Source organism: Sarcophilus harrisii, chromosome 2, assembly GCF_902635505.1.
Source record: "Sarcophilus harrisii chromosome 2, mSarHar1.11, whole genome shotgun sequence".
NCBI lineage: Eukaryota > Metazoa > Chordata > Mammalia > Dasyuromorphia > Dasyuridae > Sarcophilus > Sarcophilus harrisii.
In genome coordinates, this window is record NC_045427.1 from 239,775,058 (window position 1) to 239,800,222 (window position 25,165).

General features: G+C 35.2%; 1 protein-coding gene across 1 annotated transcript in view; it reads left to right on the forward strand.

Annotated features, from left to right (window-relative positions):
• The window catches only part of CDH4 (cadherin 4), a 1,212,105-nt gene that overhangs the window by 428,880 nt on the left and 758,060 nt on the right, over window positions 1–25,165 (forward strand). The gene's annotated exons all lie outside the window — the stretch shown is intronic.

Consider the following 25,165-nt stretch of genomic DNA (forward strand, 5'->3'; position numbering starts at 1 on the left):
ATAATGATGTCATCCATTAAAACTATGTGATTGAGACAATTGTACATGTGGTGATGATTTTATGCATTTATTCAGTTATTATTGCCATCAAATGATTTGCAAAGCAAGGAAATGTCCTCCTTAGGTTACTTACCAGTGTCACAGAAAAGGATTCCTTCAGAATATGTGCTGTAGAATTCCCCCTATAAGGAAGGCTTTCCTGGTAATGGCAAGATTTCCCAGCTGTCCCTGCTCAAAGATAATATTACATACAACCTTTCAAGTTTTCACAACAGTAGTATGCAAGAGGTTAATCTAACTATACATTCTAAGACAAATTCAATATGAGTAAGAGATGCCTTTTGCCCATACAATGTGGCATTACTTAGACTATCAGCACCTTGGGTTATAGTTTATATAGCAATCTATAGCAATCTATATAGAAAAAAGGCACTACGGGTAGCAAGCAACTTGAGACCAGAATTAAACGGACTGAGAAAATAAAGGTGAATCAACTATGAGAAATTACATAATTCTTTTTAAAAATTAAACTGATTTTATTTTTAATTTTTGAAATTAAACAAACATTTCCACAGTATAATAGAATAACAAAAAGAAGATTGCACGTGAAACTGCAAACCTATTAGATACAACTTGTTACTCCTTTTAAATACATAATAAAATTATCCTGTAAATTTCTTTTTTTCCCCTACTCCACAGTTAGATACAAATGAGTGTGTATTTATAAAATCATTCCATACATACCTCTATTTGTCAGTTCTTTCTCTGGATACAGATAACATCTTCCTTTATGTATCCTTTATAATTAATTTGAATATTTATAATAGTCAAAATGACTTAGTCTTTCTCATTACAAATTTCTCATTTTTTTCAAGTCTATCTCTTTAAAATGTTCTCCCAGGATTTTTCTGTATCTGATAATCATAGAAAACCATGATCTGAGAAAAAAACAAAAAATCAGTAACTCAAAAAGAAATAAAGTGAGTCGTCATGGGGAGTGGGCATTCAGGGAAAGGGGAACAATATTTAACTTGGTTTTACTGTATTGTCCTTGATAACCAAAATGCAAGCGGTATCAAATGCACAATGGGGGACATTTGTGCCCAGAAAGACGTAGACATGTCACTTAGTGAAAATGCGAGAAAACAGATTGAGAACCAGTGTTGTACATCATTTGTTAAATCTTATTGATCCTACCTCTACCATATTTCTCATGCTGGTCCCTCTCTCTGTGCTCACTCAGCTATTTTCCTAGTTTCCACTCATATCTCCTTTGATCTGAACTATTAGGAGAGACTTTTTTATGCATCAAATTTCTCACCCTTCAAATCCATTCTTCACACAGCTACCAAAGTACTATTCCTAAAGTATGGGTCTATTCATGCTCACCCTACCCTATTCATTGAACTCCAAGAGTTTCTTATTGCTTCTTGGATCAAACACTCTGCTTGATATTCACATCCCTTCACAACCTGGCTTTTTTTCAGGTCTTCCTGACTCCAAAGCAGGTCCTCTCTTCTCTATGAAGCAGGCTGCTTCTTATTAATATTAATATACCTGAGATATTCAGAGAAGCAGAGGAAGACCTAAACCATAATGGAAAGAAAAAAACAAAACAAAATTCATGAACAACAGCAACAAAAAAAGTGCTAATGCTGATGATAAAAATTTGTGGAGTAGTTGTAATATAAGTCAGTGAAAGGAGTACCTACCTTTAGTAGATCACATATTTCCCAAAACATTGAAATATTATCTTTGTAATATGAAAAAATTGTGAAGAGTTTGTAAAGTGCTTTAGGTTATTCTTTCAAGTAGTTTTAATTATGAATAAATCAGGTGTATGTCTAACATATTTTTCTAGATTCATGTAAGTATTATTTATATTCAATTTGAATTTAAAATGCAGGGTTTTTTCCAAAAGCTTCAATAACTTAAAACTACACTAAGAATTTGGGACTCATATTTATTTTAAAATGTTCCCTGTTTCAATCAATGTATTCTAGTTTTCGTCTCTAATCTAATTCTAAACAAAGTGCTCTATGACTTCCTTGTTATGGAAGACTTGTCTACATAGTTTATTCTCTGAAAAATCTTTCCATTTAATGACTTTGCTTGTATTGAATTGACAGAACTTATTTTCACTATCTTTCACTTTACACATATGGACATGACTAAAATACTTTCAATAGGATCACAAGAATCTCAGTTTGTAGCTAAAAGGAGACTCAGAGTCCACAAAACTCCCTTTTGTTGCTTAGTAATTTTCATTCATGTTTGACTTTCTGTGACCACTTTTTTGGGAATTTTCTTGACAAAGATACTGGAATGGTTTACCATTTTCTTCTCCAGCAAGAGTCCATCCCTTTCATTTTGCAAATCAAGTCACCTGTTCCCAGAGAGGTATGAGGATTTGCCCAAAGGCACATAGTGTGATTCCTCTCCCTCTGATAACAAAACTAGTGTTCATTAGCCATAGCTTCCACTGCAGCTACCTCTTCTTCTTCCTCCTCCTCTTCTTTTTTTTCCTGAAGAAATGGACTAGATCATCATAGTATTACCATAAAATTCTAGAATCCATTAGGATTTTAGGGACCATCTATCTCTCTTGTTTTATGGATAAGACAACAGAAATCTAGGGACGAGAATTGATTTACTAAGGGTCTCATAGGTTATGAGCATCACAGGTAGGATTTGAACCCAGCTCCCCATGACATGAATAAACTATTTCTCAGCAGTGTCTGACTGGGTTGATTATTGTAGTAGAAAATCATAAAAAATGCCTTTGGAAGGCAAGAAGAGGAATGGGACCTACCAGCCTTCTATGTATTTCCAACTCAAACATGTCATAGATCTTCTGAATTAAAAGGAGAAATTGACTATGCAATACTATACACAGAGGTAGCGTGACTTGACCAACAGGATAATTCAATTGATTCCATGGCAAAGCACTGTGTCACTAGTTTTACCATGAAAAACTATATTTGAAATTACTTTTGATGGTCCACGAGAAGAAATCCTATAGAAATGATCAGATATAGTATCTCCAATGCAGAGCTGGATTTTAAATCAATTTCTTCTCCCTATCATGAACATTAAATGCATTTCAAGCACTTTCACTGTTGGAACTTTAGTGTTAAAATTTTAATTTCCCGGCATTTATCATTTTTGTTCTTGGAATTGGGGTGTTTGGATTTTATTCCCTAAATGACAATCAAAAAGGATCTTAGAGTCAGTTGTAGTTTATATAGATGGAAGGTAACTAGGTGATTTCTGCCAAGAATAAATCTCTAAAAACAAATAAAAGCCTCCTCCCCCAAGGAGCTACATTTATCACACCTGCTGTTGTTTGTTAAACGTTAAACTACTTTTCTCAAGTAGCATTCATAAAATAATAGAAAATTTTATTGTTTGCAGTAGCTCTGTGGCTCATCTACAAATAATGATTTCAGCATTGTTCTTACCATAGTAAGAGGTAACATGTAGCTTCATCAGTGTCTAAACAACAGGTTTTGTTTTTTCTTTCTGAATACTCTTTATTTTAATCATGTAAATGTGATGAGGTCATGTTTTCAGCTGCTCCTGCAGCATACTCAGCAAAGATGCACCCTTCTTTCTCTTGGGGAGAGTTTGTTCTGTTTTTAGAATTCCTCAAAGAACTGAAATCAAGTCATTGCTATAATATGTCATTTAACTTGATATGGAATAAAAAGAAAAAAGATGCTTATGCTAAGCAATCAACAAGTATCTTCCATCCAACATCATGGAGGATAAAGAAGCTTTGTAAGACTTGGTCTTTGCCCTCGAGAAGGCTACAATCTATTTGGAGCCTATACACAAATCTCTAATTAATGATAGCAAGATATACAAGTTAACTTGTATGATTATACAAGTGAGAAAGTAATCTCCTTGAGGAAAGAGACTTTAATTTTGACTTAGCACCTATAGAACCTAGCACAAACTCTTGAATATAATAGATGCTTAAAATACTTATTCTGAAAAAAGAATCAACAGGCTTTGTCAGAGTGTATTATTAGTATCATTATTATTATTGGAATCATCATGTCTCTTTAAGATTCAGGTGAAGTGAATCATCTGTGACATGAGACCTTTCTTGATTCCTTTAGTGGATCTACTGCCATATAACTGCATTTATTTTTATAACCTTTATATTTACTTATCTGCATACTGTACATATTTTCCCTGTTTATTATGTAAACTCTTTGAGGTCCAGATCAAATGTTTCATTATTTGCTTTTGCATCCCCAACACCCAGAATAGTACCTACAACATAGGTGCTTATTTTATATTTGCTAAATTGAATCAAATGAAAAATCTTGAGTATATATAGAGGAAGAGGGTAATTAGGATCTGGCTGGGACAGGGGGCCTCAAAAGCTTGATGGGGAACTTGTAGAAGTTCTCTCTTTTCTAAAGAAAAGAGTTAGAGAAACTTGATAGGTGCTATATTCTTAAAGGACTGGCCTGTGGCATCAGGATTAGTCTTGTTTTATTTAGCCCCACCTATGAGAGGATCAGGAACTCTAAGTTACAAGGAGACAAACAAAAATTTCCCAAAATTCAGATCTATCTGAAAGTGAGATAGACTATCTTAAAAATAGTCAAGTTCCCCATCATTGAAGATCTTAAAATGAAGACTGGATGACCATTTGGGGATGTTGTGGGTGGAATTCCTGCTCAAAAGCTTTTCCACCTCTGTTATCCTATATGTTTACCAATTCTTTAAGGAAGATTGTAGATTAAGAGTTTGAAAGAAACTTTAGGGATATTCTAGACCAACCCCTTTATTTTATAGATTTGGAACCTGAGGCTCAGAAAAGAAAAATGATTTGGCAAGTTGTAATGTCTGGGCTACCTTTCTCTAGGATCTCTCTGGAGTCTGGAATCTGAGATCAAGCTTGAGCACACACTCATTCAAGTCTCTCTTGAGTCTGCTTATTTCAAGTCCTCTCAGCCCTTATATACTTTAGTACAATTACATCACTACAGAACACTGAGCATGTACTAACTGTAGAATCATTACATCACCATACTAAGTATATGTGAACTAGAGAACCATTATCTCATCAACCACACTGACTAAAGACCCTGTTATACGTATCCTTGCTTCAAGTATACTTTTCTTAGAGTTCCCCAATATCTTCGGTCCTCTACATCCCCTGCTTTCTTTATTTTAGAACACAGATGGTCACACCCTCCCTGACTTCTCAGGAAGGGAGGTGAAAACACCAAAAGAAGGTGATCACACCCTCCTTGACTTCTCAAGAAGGAAGGTGGGCACCAAAGGGAAATTGGGAGCCAAACCAGATATTGTTAGCAGGTTTTCTCTGGACTGAAGTTCAGTCTTACTTAAAACATGTATACATAAATCTATCAGCATGGGAGGTATTACACAAACACATAGTAATATAACACAGGCTAGTAGTGATGTAACAAACAATATGAATCAACATGAGGAATTACATATGTCCATAAGTCCTAGAAGGAGAGTATATAAATAACATTTACACATACACCTCCTTCAGCAGCCAAGAGACAGTCCAAAACCAATCTATTGTTCATTACTTCATGTGTTAGAGAATCCAATGATTCTTGCAGATTTTGAAATCTTGGAACAGTCTCATCATGTGTCAGGGAATTCAATGATTCCTACAGATTTTGAAGTCCTGCAGCAGTCTCGTTGACATTTTTTGATGTTCATGAGTCAATTGTCATTCACATTGGGTTAACAGCCATGCTTTTTCAGTGGCACATGTAGTCAGAGATGTAACCATTTGATATTTTTTTGGATCTTTTCCTTTGTTTCAAAGGTCTTTTCCATCTCTCTCTAAAGTACAAGGTGAACACGGCTCTTTGGCACCCATCTGATTCCTTCTTCATCTGTAGAGATACAAGCAAACCCACTCCCTCAAGCAGTTAACCTATATGGTCCCTTCCATTCACCACTTTCTGGATTTCTCCACATCACCTGGCAATTATCTAAAGATAGTGGAGCTGCTCACACTGTTCATTGCCCTTTTGGTGGGTTATAAAACCTGTCTGCCAGAGCCAGTGCATCTTTGTCAAAAATCAAGAAGTTAATTGTATAAAGAGCTAAATTTAGAAGTTCTCTAGGGTTACCCCCTTTCTTTTGTTTTGGAGGAGTGTCTTGATGTCTCTGTTTCTCCTCTCTACTATTGTCTGTTCTTGAGGATTAAAGGGTATGCCAGTGGTGTGTAAGATCTTATATTGTACACAAAAGTGTGCAAAATGTTTAGAAGTATATGCAGGATTGTTGGTGAAGTTGTGAACAAATCCAACCATTCTGGAGAGCAATCTGGAATTATGCCCAAAAAGTTATCAAACTGTGCATACCCTTTGATCCAGCAGTGCTACTACTGGGTTTATATCCCAAAGAGATACTAAAAAAAGGGAAAGGGATCTGTATGTGCCAAAATGTTTGTGGCAGCCCTGTTTGTGGTGGCTAGAAACTGGAAAAGGAATGGATGTCCATCAATTGGAGAATGGTTGGATAAATTGTGGTATATGAATGTTATGGAATATTCTTATTCTGTAAGAAATGATCAGCAGGATGAATACAGAGAGGCTTGGAGAGACTTACATGAACTAATGCTAAGTGAAATGAGCAGAACCAGGAGATCATTATATACTTCAACAACAATATTGTGTGAGGATATATTCTGATGGAAGTAGATTTCTTTGACAAAGAGAAGATCTAACTCAGTTTCAATTGATCAGTGATGGACAGAAGCAGTTACACTCAAAGAAACAAGATTGGGAAATGAATGTAAATTGTTTGCATTTTTGTTTTTCTTCCCAGGTTATTTTTTACCTTCTGAATCCAATTCTTCCTGTGCAACAAGAGAACTGTTCGGTTCTGCACACATATATTGTATCTAGGATATACTGTGACATAACATGTATAGGACTGCTTGTCATCTGGGGGAGGGAGTAGAGGAAGGGAGGGAAAAAGTCAGAACAGAAGTGAGTACAAGGGATAATGTTGTTTAAAAAAAAAAATTAACCAGGCATGGGTTCTGTCAATAAAAAGTTATAATTATTAAAAAAAAAAAAAAGTATATGCAGGTCCATTATCTGTTTTTATTGCTTGTGACACACCCATAATTGCAAATACTTTTATAAGGGCTGTCTCTTTTGCTGCTGGTATTGCAAAAATAAATCCTAAAAAGGTGTCTAGTACAACATAGATAAAAGACAGATGACCAAAAGATTTATAATGGGTCACATCCATTTGCAAAATTTCATTGGGTCTCAAACCACGAGGGTTCTTCTCTGGAGGGAGCATAGAAGCGTGGAAAAGAAGGCAAGCTGTACAGGCTTTTATTATGCTCCTAGCTTGCTCTTTTGTTATCCCAAATTTCAAATGTAAAGCTCGAGGAGCCACATGATATTTAGAATGAGATTCTTGGGCTTCTTGAAATAAAGGAGTATTGGCGAACATATTTAGAAGGTGAAGGCCATCTGCCTTTGAATTACCATCAAAAATAGGACCTGGAAGTCCAGTATGAGAGTGGACATGCAAGATATAAATCTTACCTGCATGCTTTCTCACTTGCTCTTGAAGTTCCTTAAAGAGCTGATATATATTGGAAGCTACAAATTGTATTTGGGCTGTGGCATTTCTTTGTACCACACCTACTGAATAGGCCAAATCAGATATTATATTTGCATCTTCTGGATAATAACTAAGAATTAGCATGATTGCATATAATTCATTCTGCTGATTGAAACTGAGTTCTGACTATACTCTTTATAGTTAAGTCACAAGAGTACACAGCACAAATGTTATGTTTGGATGCATCTGTAAAGATAGTTGGTCCATTAAGAGGAACCTTAGAAATTATTTTTTTCAAAAATCCATTCTTAATTATGTAATAGCTGAGTTATCTTTAATGGAGACCTGTGTGTGTGTAAAATTTGGAGCTGTGGCCAATAAAATTTGCCACTCTGGGATAGTTTCACAGCATACATTAATTTGTGCATTGGTATAAAAGGTATATATCTTGTCAGGTCTTTCCCCAGATAATTGTACTGCTCACTTAATGGCCTTTAATAAGATTCTAGCCACAAGCATTGGCTAAGGAGTAAGACTTCATTCTGGTTGTGCTGGGAGGTTCACCCACTCTATCATACTGTATTCTTGATGAAGGACTGCTGTCGGTGCCTCTTTGGGAGCAAAAATTGATATTTCCAAGGGTTTCTGAGTGACTCAACTATATTGGATAAAGCCAGTTCAACTTCTCTCAAACTCTAGTGAGCTTCTTTTGTAAGCTGCTTTTGTAAGCACTGTCTACCCTTAAAATGTCATATAATGGTTGTAATTGATAGGTAATTAAGCCTAATACTAGACACATCCATTCTGAAAGTCATTTAAGGTGTTCATCTTCTCTGTTCTTAAAGAAACATTTTGTACCATAAGCACCTTAAGATATACTTCATATCCTAAATATTGAAAAGGAGCGTGTCTTTGAATTTTTTATGGAGCTATATGCAATTTGTAGTTCCTTAATATTTCTATGGTCTTTTGTAGACATGCTTCTAGCATTTGCTTCTCAGGTGCACATCCCAATATATCATCCATGTAATATAATAACATTACTTTTGAAAATGTTTTTCTTACTGGATTAAGAGCAGCAGCAACATACATTTGACACATAGTAGGGCTATTTTTCATTCCCTGTGGCAAAACTGTCCATTTATATCTTTTATAAGGCTCAGCTAAATTAATGTTGGGCACTGAAAAAGCAAATTTTTTCATATCCTCCTTATCCAGAGGGATAGAATAGAAACAATCCTTAATGTCTATAACCCAAAGAGGCTATTCTCTAGGCAACTGAGTAGGAGATGAAAATCCAAGCTGAAGAGTTCCCATAGTTCCCATCTGTTCATTTACTTTTCTCAAATCAGTCAATATCCTCCATTTTCCAAATTTCTTTTTTTACAACAAATACAGGGGAATTCCAAGAACTTAGAGAAGGTTGTAAATGTCCTTGGTCAAGTTGCTCTTGTAATATCTAATATCTAATAATGCCTGAATTTTTTCACTTACTAAGGGCCACTGTTCTACACACACTGGTGTATTAGTTTTCCATTGAATGGGAACAAGTGAGAGTGCAGGCAGGCCTTCAACAGCAGTCCTGCCTAAAAAGTACAAAGAATTACTAATTTGTAATCCTAACTGTTGTAAGCTATCTCTTCCTCCTAGATTGATGGGGATTTTTTCTACTACAAAAGGAGTAAAAACTCCTGTTTCACCTTTAAATATCCATCTCAGAGGGGTAGCACTAACTTCAGTTGCTATTGATCCTCCTGTGCCAGACATATAGGTGTCTGCCTTAATCTTTGGCCAATGACTGGGCCAACTGGAATCTCTAATGCCTGTATAATCTGCACCCATGTCTACCCATCCTTTCAATGGTATGCCATTTACATATATAATGAGGATAGGATGGTCAGTTATAATCTCTGCAGTCCAGAATATTCCTGGATTCTGTTGTTGGGAGTCAAAATCTGGGTAAATATCACCAGAAGTTGCTAGTTGCTCAAAGGTGACTAGTATATTAACTACAGGTTGCCTATTTCACTGGGTTTGTTTTCTACAGAGTTCACTATACTCAGAAAGCCACAACAAGTTTTGTCCAGATTCTAAACACCTTTTTGCTATAGATTTCCAATCACTAGGGGTTAAAATTTCATACACCAAATTCTCCAATACCATCTTAACATAAGATGATGTAGATCCATAAAGAGTGCAAGCCTTTTTTCAGATCTTTGATAATTCGCAGATTAAAAAGAACATATCTTCTTCTTTCTTGAACTGAAAAATCAAATTCTTCAATCACAGGGTATGCTTCTATTCTAAAATCAGATGTATCCTATCCTTCCTTTTAGCTTTAACTAATGCCTTTTGTAATCTTGTTATAGGAGTTGGACAAAGCTGCTGCATGGGTGGCACTGATGTTGTCACTGCCTCTCCCACTCCTCCTCCTCTCTCTGCCCACAAAGTCAAAATTGAGGGGGGGAAAAGTCTGGAGGTGGCAAATACCCTAAGGGAGCCTGCTGAGAAGCACCACACTCCTTAAGTTCATCAGCACTGTATTAAACTCCTTTCTTGTCCGATTCTTCATGCTTTTCAGCTGCTTTTTCAGTAACATCCCCCTCTGGCCCTTTCTCCTCACACTTCCTTGTCTGGCTGTCCACATTGAAATTTTTCCTTATTTTAAAACTTGTGGGATTCCTTAAAGCTAACTGTATTATGTTGTATATATAGAATGTTTCCTCAGCTTAGCTTTGTAATATTTAATTAGTTGCTCTCCCACTAGTTTCCACATATCTGGCTCTAATTTTTCTTCCTTAGAGAGCCAAGGATACATGCACTCTAATATATTTAAGAGTCCAATGATTTGCTTCCAAGTTACCAACAAATCGTGCTTCTTTATTTACCTAACTACACATGCTACACACTTCCGTTGGGCTAGAGAAGGCTTTTTTCTTAGTATTTGCCCTATTTCAGCTGAAAAAAAAAAATGGAAGTCACTAGTTTAACCCTTACCAAAGTTTTCTGCTTGTCTGTTTTTGCACTCAGCCTATATTCCAGGTCTCCACTGAGTTTATGATTACATCAGTTGAACTGCTGAGTGTAGGTCCTTATGTCCAGAGCCTCAAAATGTAGTGTGCTTCTTTCAGTGCCCCATTTTCAGACACTAAAGTGTAATGTCCAGGCTAGCTTTCTGTAGGATCTCTCTAGAGTCTGGAGTCAGAGATTGAGCTCGAGCATGCTCTCATTTGAGTCTCACTCGAGTCTGTTTATTTCAAGTCCTCTCAGACCTTATATACCTTAGTACAATTATATCACCACAGCACACTGAGCATGTACCAACTATAGAACCATTATTACATCACCATACTAAGTATATGAGAACTAGAGAACCATTATCTCATCAATCATACTGAGTAAACACCCTGAATCAGGAAAAACTAGGGAGAAATGAATTGTCCAACATCATAACACTAGGAAGTGGCAGAACTAGTCTGCAAACCAATTTTCTGATTTGAAAATCTTTTCACTGCCCCACAGTGCCCCTCTGAAAATAAGATTGGGGTAAAGAATGATTACAATGAAGTAGTTCAGAAAATGTTGAATGAGGGTGAATTCCAAATATAGGACTACTGAGAAGTTAGTGGGCATAAATATTGAAGCGAGGTGTGAATGCATGGAAGTATATTTTACATAGTTGATACCTAATAAATGCTTTTTGAAATGAATAAATAAAAGGAATGAGTAAATTAAGCTTAAGAAGCAGGCAACAATGTAAAGAGAAGGAGCAGTCTTTATTTTGCTGTATTTTCTTTTGAAAGGCTATTTCATCTGTTTAAAAACTTGATTCAGATGAAATTAAAGTATATGGACTCAGTAAAAATGTATAAAAGGCAAGGCACAGTTTCTGTCATCTAGCATTGTATTCATTAAAGTTTAATTTGATCTTTTTTAATATCATGTTAAAATGTTTCTATCTTAGAATGAAATAGTTATAGTTAGCATAAATCTGCCATATATACTGAAGCTTCATTTTTATTAGCCTTTATTTAACTTAGTAAAAGGTAATTTATTTTTATTAATTGAATCACTTTTCCCTTTCAGTTAGTAAAAGCAATTCTAGCTCTAAGCTGGTATTTGTGTAAAATCGCTTTCATCCAATGCCTTAAGTTGCCTGCACTTTTAACCTTTCTCTGGCTATTGTCTTGAGAGAGTTTTACGTGCTCTTATTATCTGCTCCACTGACTCTCTTCTTCATTTTAATCAAATGGAAAAGCAAATAGGCCACTAGATTATTTAGATTCTATAGATTTATCAGTACATTAGAACTGCTTTGTATTATCCTGAGTGGACAGAAACTGCACAGAAAAAAAGTATTAGCATCTCAGCATATATATATATATATATATATATATATATATATAAAGAGAGAGAGAGAGAGAGAGAGAGAAACAGACAGACAGACATACATGTGTGTGTGCTGGTATATATATATATATATATATATATATATATATATATATATACCAGTATTCAAGTCTTAGTAAGACTTAGGAAAAAAATGGTCACTTTGCAAAGCTGCCCTTGAGTTCTCATGGTGAGAAAATATGTTAAAATTACTTCATATTATTTTTGTTCTTTAAATCCCTTCATAGTGATGGATAAAATGTGGCGTCATGCCTCGGCCCGCAAGGCAGAGTGTGTGGACCCTGGAAGAAAAGAGATAAGGGCAAGAGAGAGGGGACTTGCAAAATGGAGGCAAGTCAAATCATTATGATCAAGCCTCATTTTAATGGGTGCAAGAGTACAGATATATATAGCAGTAGAAAAGAAGGCAGGGTTGTACAAACACAGTACAGGGTGGGGGTCCATGACAAAGGGTTGGTATCCCGCCCAAGGATGAACTGCTCAGACGTTTCTGGTGGCAGGAAGCTCTATGATGTGATTAGGGGATGCCTAGATATCTGCCTATTCAAAGTTAGGATGTGATTAGGAGATTCCTATTCAGGAAGTCTTTGGTATAATGTGATTAGGAGATTCAACCTATTCAAGGTTGGCCTTATGTGGCTGTAGATTAGTGCCGGCTCCCCACAGCTTCACAGAGATTAAATGATGTGGGCTTTCAGTGAAAGACTCTATAGGGTTTTCCAATAGTGTCAAAGTTCTTTTCAACAATGATTTTTCCTTAAATTAAAATTAAGTATTAATGTCAGGACACATTTAGAAGCCTTAGTCTTGCATTATCCTTAATTATTTTATTTTTATTTTATTTTATTTTTTAATATATTTATTATTATTAATAATAATATAATATTATAATATTATATATTATATTATATATAATATAATATAATGATAATATAAATAATAATAATTAATTAATAATTAATATATAATATATTTATTATTTATTTTATTTATTTTAAAGTTGATCTAAGGTAATTTCAATTCAATTCAAAGGCAACCCTTAGTTTTTATTCTTTATTTTTCTGAAAAGATTTCATACAACCCATTTAAATTTATAAATATATGCATCCTTTTGCATAAATACACATGTATATACATATAAAATCACTTTGATTTTCAATCAGAATTGAACATAAGTTTATCTTTGTTCCATATGGTTCCTTTTCCTAAAATGCTCATTCTTTTCCTTAGACATTGAATACAGAATATCATCCATCACTTTAAAATGTTTTCCTTTATTTTCTCTTTTAAGCAAAGATGTATTTCTTCCTAAAATTCCAGAGATCAGAGTAGAAGTTTAAGATGGAATTAGATCAAGATTTTGGGGTGGGTAAATTCAGGAAAATGGGAATGAGAACTAGGATGGTAGAGGACTTGGAATGGATTTGGAATATTATCTACAGGAATTCATAGTTACTAAGATGTGAAACCAATGATCAGGAGTGAGAATGCCCATTACTGAGTGTAAGATTTTGGGTAGGTCCTCTCTACCCAACAAAGTTTGGAGATCAACCTGGAAGCAAGTGCAATGTGAGATTGAAGGCATAGAATTAGATAGTTGGATGCACTACTCCAGACCCATTTTTGCTATTGTTTAATCATTTCAATCCAAGTCTTCATGAACCATTTGGTTTTTGTTTTATTTTATTTTGTTTTGTTTTTTTTTGGCAAAGATACAAAAATGCAAATCATGAACATGTGTAGCGTGGCTTCACAAACAGCTTATCTGGACAATTTTTACCTTGTTTCTTTTCCTTTGAAAGGACAGGGGAAATAAGCAGTTGTAATATTTTCCATCAATAGCAGGTCAGTCTTTTGAAGAGTCAGGGTTTATATCTTTTTGTCTTAAGCCAATAAGGAGTGACTTCTTGAGTTCATAGGTATATTTGTTTCCATTTTCTAATTTTAAAATGGATTTTTGAGGCCTCTTCCTTATCACCAATTCAGCTTAATAGACATTTTTAAGCAAGTGTTTGCTAGCTTGGCACTCTGAAAAAGATGAGGAATACACCTGACACAGAGAGGGAAGGAGGAGAGCGAGGGGGGAGGAGAGGGAGAAGGAGAGAGGGAAGGAGGGAGGGAAGGAAGGAAGGAAGGCAGACAGGAAGAAAAGAAAGAAGGAAGGAAGGAAGAAAGGAAGGCAGGCAGACAGGAAGAAAAGAAGGAAGGAAGGAAGGAAGGAAGGAAGGAAGGAAGGAAGGAAGGAAGGAAGGAAGGAAGGAAGGGAAACTATGCCCACAAAGAATTTACATCCTACTTTTTCTTCAGAGAAAAATAAGACAAAGTATTTTTTTAGATATTTTAGACCAAACTCTAAAAAGAGAATTCAGCTTGGTAGTTGGATTTCCAGATGGATTCTCCATATTAAAAAAAAAAAAAAAAAAAAGGATAATCATATATTCTTTACCTCAGTGAGTTGTATGGAAAACAATTTGTGTACCTTAAAGTTCTATATAAATATGAATTGGTTCTATCATTTTATTTAGAGTAGACCAAATTGCTAGTTGCCATTGGGCACAGTCAATAAAATATTCACAGTAAATTGTTGACAGCTTCCTTTATAGTTGATGTCTGTGTAGTGCTTTTGACTTTTTCCCCAAATACCATCAAATTTGATTTCACTTGACTTGATTAACTGACCTGGAACTGAGGGGGAAGTGACAAATTATCAAATTTTGTTGTTTATAAACTTACCAGAATTTTTTAAGCACCTACTCTGTGCCTGGAATATTCTCCTTCATCACCTCTACTTTGTTGAAGCACTGGCTTCCATCAAAATATAATACAAGTATGACTTTATGCTGGATGTCTTTCCTGCTTCCCTCTCATCCCCCTTCCTTCACTGTTAGTGTTCATCTTCAAATTACATTTTATTTACTTTTCATGTGTATTTAACTATATGTATTGTTTCCTGAGGACAGGGACTATTCCATTTTTTTTTTCTTTATATCCATAATACCAGAAAAGTAACTGGTATGTCCAAATATTCACTAAATGCCTGTGGAACTGAATTGAATTGAATGAAATTCATCATGATTCCTCCTACTCCTCCATCCCCAATTTAGACTGGGAAGCTATTGCTGTATTCAAAGACTTGAGAGTCAGGAGACCTGGTTCCTTTCTCCAGTCACCTTGCCATCATTTTAAGCCCTGATCCTCTTTTGTTTGAATATCATTAGAGCTTCCCAATTGGATTCCCAATTTCCTATTTGTGCTTCCTCAGTCTTCCACTCAGCTGCCAACAAAAGCTTCCTAAAGGAAGTCTGAATTTCCCACTCCCTATCAACAAATCTTCTGGGGTTCCTTTTTGCCTCTAGGTTAAAATGCGAACTTTCTGGATCATCATTCAAGTCTTGTGATTCTAGTCTACATTTCAAGGCTTATTTTATTTTCTGATTCATGCGTCCTATGTTCCGGTCAAATTGGCCTATTATCTGATTGTTTCCATGCCTTTGTAAAATCTGTTTCTCGTTTCTCTTGGATAATAGCCTCCCAACCAACCTCTAAACCCTAAAATCCCTTCTCAGAATCTCCCTAAAGATTAAGAACTCCTTCCTCAAATAATCCCAATGTTGATTCCATGTCTTTCAGTACAATTTAAGCTCCTTGAAGGCAAATGCTCTTTTCAAATTTTTTTTTCCTAACCCCATACCAATCAATTCAGTTTACTCCAATAAACAGATAATAAGCATCTATAAAATGCCAGATTCCTGTGCTAATGCCCTCAATTACCTCTGTCCTCTGATAGTTGGGCTGGAAGGTAAAGCAGTAAGTTTCTCCCAAAGTTTTCCATAATAGAAGGCACCAAATTTTCAGAACTTTCTTTGAAAGTCTCCATTTTCTATCAGTAATTCAAAATGAAAAGTATCAAAATCTTTACTCCATCTTCATGGTGATGAGATTTCAACTCACAATAGGTGCTTAATAAATGCTTATTAGATTAGATTTGAGAAACAGGTAGACAGGGTTTGTAGGACAGTGGGGACATGGGGACAACTCCAGTCCACAATGAATAAGACATGACTACCAAAAAGTAGCATATTACCTGAAATGCTGAAGGCTAAATCTGCATAATTAGGCTGAACTTCAGCCTAGGGATTAGTGTAACTTTATGGCTCTTTGTCAGTAATTAGTAGTGGATCTATCCCTTGAATTAACAGGGCTTTGCTACAGAGCAAGCTGTAGTAGCATTGCAGTTTAGACTTTCCTTGGGTAATTAGTACAGATAAAATACAGAAAATTCTCCTTTTTCTCTTATTCGAATTTATTCTCTTTCTGTGTCTTTATCTCTGTCCTCCTCACCGTATAGTGTCCCTTCCCCCCCATATTTGTCTATCTCTCTCATATATGTGGAAAAGGAATAATTAGATCTCATAGACATTGTTTAAAGGGAACTTCTTGGCATTTTGCTCTTAAATGTTTTGTACTTAAAACAATTGCTTGTTACTCCAAGTATTGCTGATTATTAAAAATGGTGGGGGGAAACAGAACAATGAAAATTTCTTTTTTATGATTCATACTGCTGCCTGTTATGCTGCTGAAATTATGAGAACATTATTCTGAATATACTGAATCCTATGCTTGATATGTTTCCCAATTGAGTAAGTGAATGCAGAATAGATACGTTTGATTTAGAGTCAATAGCACTTATTCATTAACATTCAGTTCTTTGCTAGATCAGTACCATTGTGGATAGCTTTCTTCGGCTTCAAGGGAATAGTTAAATTCCCCCAAACTATGTTTTAACTGAAATAAACTTACAGAAACACCTACACACACACACACACACACACACACACACACACACACGTGCACATGCACTTAAGGTTTTCCTCTTCTTACATTTTGAAAAGTTTTTGCTTTTAGGTTGTACATTGAAGTAAGAATTGAAATAACAAGATGAGTTCCAAGGCTAGCTTTTCATTTCCAGGTTATATATGATTTAGGTCAGGTCACTTTTTTAAGGAGAGGAATAATAGCTCAAGTTATTATTGATTTTAATGGCACCTTTTTCAGGCAAGGGGAAGAAGGGAAACAAGAGTGAGGGTCAAATGCCTTGGTTCATCCTAATGCCTATTTGCTCAGACATCTCCTGTATAATTTAGCTCAGTTGGGAGCCTCTGTTGAATAGACCTAGGATAGGACTAACAGAGAATTTAGGCATGGAATTGAGGTGGTATGACTGAGAGGCATGTGAAATAGCCTTCATCAGAGGTATTAAAGAATGAATGAAATAACTACCTAAAGAGAAAAGATTAGAGAACCTAGCTTTCTTCACTACAAGGGGTTAGGCTAAAAAGAACACCACAGTCTAAGTTCTGGGAGAATTTTATATGCACTAAAAGGCTTATCAGCTCCTATGAAGCTTAGCTAGGTGGGGAACTTAGCAATTATCCAAATCAACTCAATTTTCTGAATGGATCAATAAGTACCTACTATGTGACCACACTGCTCTGTTGTTGTACATTTGTTTCAATCATGTCTAATACCTCATGGTCCCCTTTTATTTGTTTGTTTGAGAGGGTGCACAGTTCCGGAGTTGTGTTCTTGTTGTTTTGTTTTTGTTTTTACCATCTCCTTTTCCAGTTTTATTTTACAAATGAATAAATTGAGGCAAACAGGGTTAAATAACTTGTCCATAATCACATAACTAGTAACTGTCCAAATTCAGATTAACCACAGAAAGATGAATATTTCTCACTTTAGACCTGGCACTCTATCCACTGTGCCACCTAGTACGTAGTTCAGAGTTCTAAGAAAATATATAAAAAGAATGTATTCATACATAAGGAACATTCTAATTGGGGAAATACATATATTAACAGGGATAGGGGACAGAGAAAAAAAGGAAATCAGGAGGCAGAGATGAGAAGGAGAGCATTTCTGAGCACAGAGAATAGTCAGTACAAAGATACAATATTGAAAGATGGAATGTAGTGTGTGAGAAACAACAAAAAAGGTTTAACGTACCTGTATCATAATTCATGGAGTACGTATATAAACATATATAGCATTAATATAAAGTAAATAAACATAAATGTATACAAAGTGGCTACATATAACATATTTTGGGATGGAGGGAAGGCACTAACAATTTCAAAAGATGGTGCCCAAATTGAGACGAAATGTAAAAGAAAGACTCTGAAGGAGAAGTGAGAACAGAGTGCATTTCAGGTATGTGTGTAGAAAGATTAAATGATCTTTCTTGAATTATTTAGTTGGAAAGTAGAAAGCCCTAAGATTCAACCTCAGGTCTTCTCTAAGACTTGTTATGCCAAAAGATACTAAGATTATTCAGGAATTCATGATTTTTCTCCATAGTGCTTCATATACTCAAAATTTATATTAATTCAGTAAAGAGTTGTTCAAAATGTCACCATCAACTCCTATGACTCCATAAAACCATAACATTTCCATAAAACATTCATTTCAGATAAATCCTCTAAATTTCTAAGGTTTAAAATCAATTTAATTGTCAACTATTCAGCTTGTTAAAATTAAGTTCAACATCTGATTCAATAAGTCAAGGTCCTGGGACTTCTTTAGTGTAGGAACTCCTTTTGCTTCTCTGTAAAATCTTAGAGAATTAGCTGAGACCCAGAGAGTTTAAATGATTTGCCCATGGTCACATATCTTGTAGCATTCTATCCACTCTGATTATGAATAATCCAGGAAAAGGGGGCACCCAAAACACAAATCTAACATTAAAGGTAGCTATTTACCAATAAAAATGGGTTGTGACAAGCAAAATGGAAGAGTGAGGAAGAGTAGGTAACAGAAAAATACAGAAGCCCCAGTTTCAAGTCCCCCTTTAAGCAGCTACAAACTACAACCAGACTATAGGTCCACAAAGTTAGTCAACAGGAAGACACATAGCAATCCAGGGCAAACCAAACACAGGGAAAAAGTTCAAGTAGAGATACCTTTCAGAGTAAAATAAGAACAGAAGGAAGTCAGGGTAAAATATATGATTTAATATCAGCCAATGAATCAACTAGAATTGATTAGCTATCTACCTGGTTGTAGGCACTGTACATATTTTACATACCTAAAAGATAAATACAGTACAAATGAACGTTATTCTCAAAGGAAAAACATTAGCAATTGAAGGGCGAGGGAGCAAGGAAAGAATGAAAGAAAGGTCTCCTTTAAAACTTAAGATTTGAGCTAAATATTAAAGGAAGCTAAGAGGTGGAGGTGAGAAGAAGAGCATGTCCAGGTGTAGAGAACAGTCAGTGCAAAGGCACAGTATTGAAAGATGTAGTATAGTTTGTGAGGAATAACAAAACAGCCCAATGGAGCTATATCATGGAGGCCATGGAAAGAAATAAAGTATAAGAAAAATGGCAAGATAGGAATGGGCCAGCATATGAAATACCTTAACTGGCAAACAGGATTTTTTGATATCATGCTAGAGGAGGTAGTAGTTAAACATTAATTAAATGGATGATATGATCAGACAGACATTTTAGCTGTCACTTTGGCTACTAAGTAGAGGATGGATTGAAAAATTTTAAGGCAAAAGACCAACCAGAAGGCTTATACAATAATCTGGGTATGAGATAATAAGAGCCTGTACTAGTGTCATAGGTTGTGTCAATAGAGAGAAGGGATCATATGTATCCCTGGTATGTATCCTGGTAATATGGTGAGGACTATACCTCTTAACTTTCCACTTCACTTTGGTTCCCTGTAGTTGACAATTTTACATAGTTTGAGTACTTCTTAAACTCTCCTACTGGTGGGGCAGGTAAGTGGTACAGTGGATGGAGCACCAGCCCTGAAATCAGGAGGACCTGAGTTCAAATGTAGCCTCAGACACTTAACACTTCCTAGCTGTATGACCCTGGGCAAGTCACTTAACCCCAATTGTCTCAGGGGAAAAAAAAATTCTCCTACTGCCAACAATTCTGCCAATTTATTTACTATCCAATGTAGACTTGCACTTGAGTTCCTTATCCTAATAGATTTCATTCTACACTTTGATTCTATTTGCATAAATTTTAAATATCCAAAAGAATATAATAAATGGGACCTCATAATAAAATAGGCAATAAAAAGGATTATTCGGTTCATACTGTTTTATCATGGCCTCATTATAATTATATAATTCCCATTAAGATCTGGATCAAAGATGAATCTCTCCCTGTAGGCCTCATCTCATACTTTAATAAATTCTATTTATTACATGAACCTGTGCTGAATATCCATTTTTATGCTTTCATACAAATGTGTGGCAACATGACACATCTATAAGCAATCTATATCATAATGCCTTTGGGTATTTTTATATTAGAACTCTTGTTACTGTTCAGTGGTTTATTGGAAGAAGGGTTAACCTGGATGCCATTTTCACAACTGTGTTTTTCAGCTGAGAATGTTGTGAAAAGTTCTGCTCAAAATATGAAGTCTTGGAATCTTATTCTCACACATTTGGTGGGGGGGGGGGGTGTCCTCTGTTGTTTAAAGTTATATGTATGTTGAACTGATATCAAGCCTGCAGTATCATGTAATGCTTTTGTTAACAGGTGCAATAATTTCCTAACTTGATTGCCAATAATGATTTATTGACGAATATTTCACTTATCTGGCACCAGACAAAAAAGACAGAGCAGAGCTGAAAGGAAAACTGAACTGAACAATTCAAAATGATTATTTTTTTTTCAAACAATGTGAATTTTCTTTAAAACATAGACTACAGAAAGGAAATATAATGGTGTCCTATGATAAGGAAAGATATGAACTTATTCACTAAATCTTGACATAATAGATCTAAGAGATAAATGTAGAATCCATAGCCCCTCTTTTCCCTCCCCCCACAAAAAATGAAGTTTCCATATACTATAGTGGAAAAAACTCTGGAGTGTAAAGACTGGGATTTTAATCTCCACTTTAGCCATTATTTGTGACATTGATTAAATTCTAGGATTTGTAGGTTTAGGACTATGAGATATAGGAAAATTCATCTGGTGCAACTATCTCGTTATATAAATGAGGAACTTAGTCTGTGGAAGGAAAATGATTAGCCAAAGTAATTTCAAGTGGCAAAGTAAGTAGAGGTATTCTTGTAAATCTTTCTATTACAACATGTCGCTTCTGGGACTGACTAGTGACCTGAATTCATGAAAGTCATCTAAGTGCTTCTTACTGTCTCCATTTCCACCATTCTTGAGACCTTCCTATTCTTCCTCAATTGACTTCCCTCTGTAGAATTTTAGTCAGTGAGAGAGTATAACTTCTTCCTACTCCCTAACAGCTATGAGTACTAGCAACTAGCACTCCTCCTTGAAACTATGTTCAGAACCCTTGCTTCCTTGTGAAAAATCATGAAGTCTTCTTTGCACCTTGGAATTGTAACCCAAAATTATTTATGGGCAATGGAGTTGCCAATTAATACCAACTGCACCCAATACTTACAAAAGATCCCGTCATGTCTTTCTGACCAGTTATCCAAATCCTTATTGTCTTTGGGCAGAGAACTCCCAAAGCTGTTGCTGGTATTAGTATTATGGCCACCTTCAAGGTCTACCACTGGCATTCCTGCTGTGCTCCAAGCCCATACCCATTCCAGTGTCACAGACCTCTCCTGTCAACCTCCTAAATTGTCTCATGCTAGGAAAAAAATGTCTTTCTCTTTTTTTTACATCTCACTTTTGAATGCCATTTGCCAACATTAGGTATAAGTACAGGGGGAAAAAGGATTCTTTTTGCTTGTATTTTTATTCCCAGTATTTAACATAGTACCTGGCACATAGTAAATAATAAATGCTTGTCTTCTTCCTTCTTTCCTTCCTTCCTTTTTTCCTTCTTTCTTCCTTCCTTCCATCTTTCCTTCTTTCCCAACATATCCCCGACTTTACAATGTGTCTTCCTGTTTCTGGTATCCTTTCAAACTGTAATAGATATAACAAGTTCCAGCTGTTGAACATCAGTGATTGTTTTAAAGATAAGGAAAATAGATGAGCTTTTCTTGGGAAGCCACACATGTTGATATAAACTCCCCAAAGTGTTTGCCAGAGGGGTTAATACTTTCTGAACATAGCCCAGAGATTGGATGTGGTGACTTATTTCTACTGACAGCAGTCAGAAAAGCCCAATTTTAAAAGAAAGATTTAGATAAAACTGCTTATTAGCAAAGTGAGGATTATCCAGGATTTTAAAGTTTGTTCTTATCTTCCATATTGTTCAAGTATAGAAACTTGAGAATGTTTCAGTCCTTCCATCATGGATCTGCAGCTATGTAAAGCATCAGACAGCCTTATTGGAGTGAAACCTGCTGCTAGCCTGGAGGCTTTTTTGCAATTGTCTGAGAAGATGTTTGATAAAAACAACGTGTATGCAAGAGCAAAAGCAAAACAAATTGCTTGCCTTAATTTATTTTACTGCAGCAATATCATTTACATCACTGTGAGCTCCTTGAAGTGGGAAGAGGAAGAGGGGGAAAGAAACATTATATCCATAAGGTCTTTATTAAAAAAAAATTCTTACATTTTTAAGACTCTAGATCTACAAAGATTCCCAGAGCACATCTTAGCCTATCAGCTTTCTGTCAAGGAATCATAAAGATAATTCTTTCTAAAGGCTATTCTAAAGGATAATTTCTAAAGGATATCTCATTCCTATTGATCATTCTCAAAATATAGGATCTCTGATTACTTGGGAAATTTAAACAAAAGCTTACTTAGTGAGTAAAATCCAATATCGTCTTCCTCAGCTCCACTTTCTCTTTGACATGATAATATATGAAAGACATTTTTTAAAAAGAGTTTGAGACAAAATGTTCATATGATGATAGATATTTCATATGCAACTTTCCCACTTTTTTTTTTCCTGCAATGTATTTGAGTACTTGCAGAGAGTCGCCATTTATCATTTTTTAGCCAGAGAAATTAATTGGTGGAAATTGCTATTTATAATTTTTATATGCCAATCTTTGATAAGCTAGGATTATTTATTAAAATTTTAAAGGTCAACAACATAGCATTTGCATTCTTTCTGTTGTTGTTTGCTTGCATTTTCCTTTTTCTTCCCGGGTTATTTTTATTTTCTTTCTAAATCCATTTTCTCTTGTGCAACAAGATAACTGTATAACTATGTATACATATATTGTATTTAACATATACTTTAACATGTTTAACATGTATGAGACTGCCTGCCATCTAGGGGAAGGGATGGAGGGAAGGAGGGGAAAAATTGGAACAGAAATGTTTGCAAGGGTCAATGTTGAAAAATTACCTATGCATATGTTTTGTCAATAAAAAGCTATAATAATAAAAAAATAAATAAAATAAAAAAATATAAAGATCTAATGCCTTCCATGTGACTGCCCTTCAAATACATTTTAAAAATTTTGTATCATCTATGTTCTTTTGTCCAGATTAAGCAGCCTCAATTTCTAGACTTTGTCATTATCCTGATTGAACTCCTCAAAATATGCTGGATTGTCAATGGCCTTCTGAGAATGATATTAGAAATAAATAGAGTACACTAGTTTTAATTTGACCAGTGATTTATAACAGAACTTCTTCATCTTCTTGCCCTTCCCCTTCCTGGGTACCACATTTCTATTAATTCAGTTTACTATTTATTGTATGTTGTGGACGTGGGGAGATCAGGGGTAATATCACACTTTAGTTTCATATTGAGTATTCTGTACATTAAAAACTCCAGCTTATTTTCACATTGAGCTTTGTCTAGCCATATCCTCCTGTGAAGTTGATTTTTTTGAACCCAAATATGAAACTTGGAAATTTGATAGGAACAAATGTAATCTCACTATTTGATAACTATTTTAGCCTTGTAAAACTTTCTGAGTCCTTATTTTGCAGTCTAACATATAATTATCCTCTCCATATTCATGTTCACAATAGGTTTGATGAGCATGTATTCTGTCTTCATTTAATTCAGTGGCTATTAACTTGAGGTCTGTGAATTTCTTTTAAAAATATCTTGAGAAGGGGCACTTAGATGGTACAAAAGTTAGAGCACTGGCTCTCTAGTCAGGAATACCTGAGGTCAAATCTGACTTTACACACTTAACACTTACTAGCTGTATGGCCCTAGGCAAGTCATTTAACCTCAATTACTTGCCAAAAATAAATAAATGAAGTTATGATGATGTATACATATATATATATATATATACATATGTGTATATGCATAACTTTTTTGCAATCCAAAGCATTTTATTTTATGCATTCAAAAATATTATGCTTAGAGGTGATAAACAAGATTCATTGGATTTTTGCAAGGGTTTATGATTTTTTTTAATGATTTAGAATCATTGTTCTAATTCATTAATAAAAATGCTGACCTATGTGACCCAAGACAGAACCATATGGTATACCATTAGAAATCCTTTAAAGTTTACACATCTCCTTTAAACATAATTTTTGGATCTGACCTCCCACCAGTTCTAACTGAAACTATAGCTGTCCTCTTCTTCAAAGGATTAAAGAAGAATGTGTGTTATAGTGAAAAGCAGTATTTTGTGGTATAGTGGCTCTCAAATTTTCCTTGCTCATAGCATAGTATTGTTCTTTGCTGTAAAGAATTGTAGCACAACAAATAATTAAATTGTCAATCCTATGGGAGCTTTGGAAACACTCATGGAATTACAAGTGTAAATGTAGAAGAATCAGGCATATTATATGATATATAATCATATATCAGGCATTATTTATTTTTATTCTTTGCTTAATAAAAATTTGTTGTTGTTGTTGGTGGTGGTGGTGGTGGTGGTTGTTTTTTGCAGGAGAGGGTTGTTTCGGAAGCAGGAGGGGAAGCATTTTATATAATGCAAATTTCTATATAAGTAACATTTATTCCTTTAGTAGTTCTTCAAAAGACTTATGATTTTAGCAGCATGGTATTCTTTCTACTGATTAAGGTCACAACTCTTCCTCTTTAGAGTAGCTTTGTTGTTATCTGTAGCCAAAAGTAGGTTGTGGACTAGTGATCAGTCTCATCATCAAAAGCATAGATTTGGAACTGAAAGTGCTATTAAAATGCTATCTAGAACAGTCCCTTCATTTTATATAGGAGATACTTATGCCTAGAGAATTTAAATGACTTGCTCAAGATCACTTAGTTGGTAAGTGGCAAGCCAGATTTGGAACCCAGG